This window comes from Bidens hawaiensis, unplaced genomic scaffold, assembly GCF_021521415.1.
Source record: "Bidens hawaiensis isolate Kalapana, Puna unplaced genomic scaffold, B.hawaiensis_p1.1 tig00001179_1, whole genome shotgun sequence".
In the NCBI taxonomy this organism is placed as follows: Eukaryota; Viridiplantae; Streptophyta; class Magnoliopsida; order Asterales; family Asteraceae; genus Bidens; species Bidens hawaiensis.
The window spans coordinates 3,677,750-3,681,943 of NW_027491068.1; the positions used below are offsets into that span (position 1 = coordinate 3,677,750).

The 4,194-nt window shown below is 34.1% G+C and overlaps 1 pseudogene; it reads right to left on the reverse strand.

Moving 5' to 3' along the window:
• Positions 1 to 244: 244 nt before the first annotated feature.
• Positions 245 to 3,364, reverse strand: LOC143562232 (berberine bridge enzyme-like 8 pseudogene; annotated as a pseudogene).
• Positions 3,365 to 4,194: the final 830 nt, after the last annotated feature.

Consider the following 4,194-nt stretch of genomic DNA (forward strand, 5'->3'; position numbering starts at 1 on the left):
ATCCATATATATATATATATATATATATATATGTATATATATATAAGTTTATATATATATATATATATATATATATATATATATATATATATATATATATATAGTTTATATATATATATATATATGTCTTTCAGAAGTGAAAATTAAAAGTAAGATTATCATATAATTTTGAATGTATATAATATACTAGTCAAAATTATATCATTGTTATCTTAATTTTAACTTTGACGCCATGAAAGGCCACTTAAGAAGTTGGAATACTTTGTTCATTTCTAAAGAAATTATGAGGATCAACTTTAGCCTTCACTCTTGTAAGTCTCTTGTAATTTGTCTCTTTAAAATATTTGCCCCCATAAACCATACCTTCACTAGAAGCATTTTTACCATGGTTGTTGACACCAATATCCAAATCCCTATAATTCAAAAACGCTTCTCTTGGGCTCTTAGACACAAATTGAGTCATATAATCATACATCATTCTTGAATAATTTAAGTATCTATTTTGCACTTCAGTTCCAAGTTCTTCCCAGATTACCAGGTATTGAAGCTTAGCTATGTTACCCGATCGATGTGGGAAAGGCTTTGTGAATTCGGATATCTCACTCATTCTTCCACCATACGGGTTGAAATCCACCATTAGGTTTTCGAGTTCTTTCATCCTTTCAAATATGACTCAAAACCTTGTTTAGAAATAGGTTTTTTCAAGTAATCGGATTTGTTCTTGAATGGGCCGAGACTAGTTCGAGATGTGCGTCTTAAAAGCACTGTGGTAGGAGTACCGAGAGGGATGTCCGTGTAATAAACCACAGACTCGATCCAACTCATTTCAATACAATCCGACCTTTGTAACCCTAGTTCGGGGAAATCATTGTTCACGAGAGTAACAAGATTCACCGAGTTTCCTAGGTACAACGTCGGAAACGTACCTCGAACTATCTTTTCACCGTTTGTATTGTTTGTGACATCCAAAGTCATTCGAAGGTAAACATTGTTATCTAGCTTATTAGCAACTTGTGTCCACCATTGGGCGATGGTGCTGAGGCTTTGTTCGGATGTTTTTTTGATCCTAAAGACTGTTACGACTTCAGGAACACGAACTAGTTTGAGCTTGTAGGCTAGAACCACCCCAAAGCTAACACCACCACCACCACCAGTGATGGCCCAAAACAAATCTTCACCCATACTCTTTCGATTCAAAAGCTTGCCATTCACATCAATTATTTGCGCATCAACAACATTATCAACAGACAAGCCATATTTTCTCATCATGGTACCATACCCACCACCACTAATATGTCCACCAACACCAACCGTCGGGCAAATCCCCGCGGGAAAACCATGAGTGTTACTTTTCTCAGCGATTCGATAGTAGACTTCACCAAGAGTCGCACCAGCTTGGACCCATGCGGTTTCTTGTTCGATATCCACGTCTATCGACCGAAAATTGAACATGTCGAAAATGAAGAGAGGTTCGTTCGTGTTTGTAACATAGGAACGACCTTCTAAATCATGGCCACCACTTCGAGTTTTCATTAGCAACCGGCTTTCTTTGCCGCACGTGATAGCTGCCTGAATGTGGGAAACATGTTCGGCCGTGATGATTAAAATGGGTTTTGGTCATGTTGTGGATTCATTGAACCGAAGGTTTCTGATGTAAGTTTGCAACACGGATGAAAATGTTGAGTTTTCGGGAGTGTAGATCAGTCCGTTTATCGGAAATGAAGGGTTCGACCGGTTGCTTAGACATTGAATGAAGCGATCTGTGTTGGAACTGAAAGTGGCAGAAGATTGGGAAGATAGGAAGACAAGAAGAAGAGTTAAAACCGAAATTTGCCTGTTGAAAGAAGATATGGTTGCCGTTTTTGTAATATGGTTTGAGGTTGACAAGTTACATGCATGTTATTTATAGACAATCAGAAGTCATAGTTTATGTTTGATCTTCAAAAATGTCATACTAAAACATAGATGCATATTATTCCAAAGTTCAATGATCAATTTGATTTATAACACTTGTAATTCTAGAAATATTATTTCAGAATTATGGTGATTGAAACATATGTTTTTTAATTTAATCCAAAAATATTTATCGTATCCTATTTCATGACGTCTTACTTCTTAACGTAGATTTAATAAATTATGTTTACAAAACTATAAACACTTAATTATAAAACTACAAATATATGTTCTTGTACGTAACATGTAATTAATAATGATAGTAAAAGTTTATAGTAAAATAAAACTAACAAGTATAATAGATATAATCAAGAGGTCGACAAAAGAGCCATTCAACCAACCTCATTAGCCACCGCCAATTATGTTTTGTTATCATTAAAACAAGTAGCTTGATGCATGCATTTATATATTTTTTTAATTGTTGCCACCACCAATAAGCTATACCCCCTTCGTCACATTGAAAAGTGTTTCAGGCTTTCTATCGTCTGATTCATAGACGAATTACGACGCTCTGATACAAACAAAACGATTCAAATATAATTATCAATGGTAGGGTTTGGCTAGCTATTGAATGCTTTATCACTTTCTTTTGCTGATATCCCAAGAATGTTGCGAAATCACGGTTAACCTGGAATTAAAACCACATGTTCCATGAAATTACAACAGAACCCATTAAACAGTACAACAAATGAACAATTAACCGATTAAATTTCATGTTTTGGTCATCACAATATTCATTAGTTTTTTCAAAATTAATTTTTTCATTATAATTAGCACTTATTTAATCTACTAAAACATTTTCATTAGAGCATCTCCTTCCCTTTCTCTATCTTTATCTTTAAGAAACAACGAGTTGATCATTATTACCTCTCTTTAGGGGTGACACGAAGTGCAGTTTGATATCGTTGATATGAAAGATTTTACTACTAATGGTCAAATGGTTGAGAGAACAGTGGTGACGCATTAGGGTAGGATGTAATCGATTTGGCCAAAGGGAATTAATTTAAGACTAAACCACGAATTCAATTCGTGGAGGAGGAAAAGGAAGGTTGCACGTGGCACCACATTCATGTGCGCATGAGTTAAAACCTTATATGCAACGCAGACGTCAAAGGTAGTACAACTTGTTTAGAAGCTGGTACGTGCTTTTTTGCTACAGTAAAATATGTGAGTGCAAGCAATCAGCTAATTAATATAACATAACATAACACGTAAATGAAGTTTCTAATTAATCAGATTGACTAGGTTTATTAGATACAGTTCTAAGAAGTATATTTGAAAGCCATAAACATACCTACTATTTTTAAAATTTTATAAAAGTTTGTAATAATTAAAAATAAATAATTTAATTATACTATAATAATCTCTAATAAAATTCAACTAAACATACAAATACAATTATACAATGCATCACGCATAGGATTAGGCAGCGCAAGCCACAAGGGTCAACTTTGTAGAATTTGAATCTTATCTGAATGTTTCTAGATGATATATTTACAAACTGTTTTGGTTCAAAAAATGAAATTACGCACGATCTAGACTTTATTAATAATTACATTACCATAAAATTAGGTCGATGATCAATCCTCCATATTTTATTGTAATTATATGAGTTTGGTGAGACTTATTACCCGCGAAAATTATTATCTGATGATTAAAGGATTTCACAAATTAATGAGATGTTATAACTCATTTAAGCAGTATCTGGGTTTGGCGAGACTCATGCTGGCGAATTCAGATCAAAATCGTGAGATTTAAGTCTAGCAAATCTTCTCTAATCCTCTCCTCCCAAGTCAGTTTCAGCATACCTGAACTCCTCCAGTTTTCATGGCTCTAGCTGGTGCCGTCGTGTCTCCTCTTCATAAGCCCATGATATACTAGTCACCTTCAATCTTTTCAAAAATACCTCATTGAGTCATATTTCCTAACCAGTCCAATGTTTTCTGCCCTCGTAATATTGTAATGTAAAATCCTGTCTGTTTTTGTTTTCTCCATCAAAGACATCTTGATTCTTGAAACATCACAATTTCATCCCCAACAGTGGACAAAAGAAGAAAGCTGTAAACGTAATTACAAGGATGTTTGCAGGTGTGTTAGTAAGGCGATGTTTTCAACAACAAAGGTATTTAAAAACAAAATTCTTGGAAGACAATCTTTTGAGTTTTCATCGAGTGAAAAATAGATAAAAAGGGTAATCTGCTCTTGTATATTTACAAGTCTTATAAATATGGCTTGTAAGTT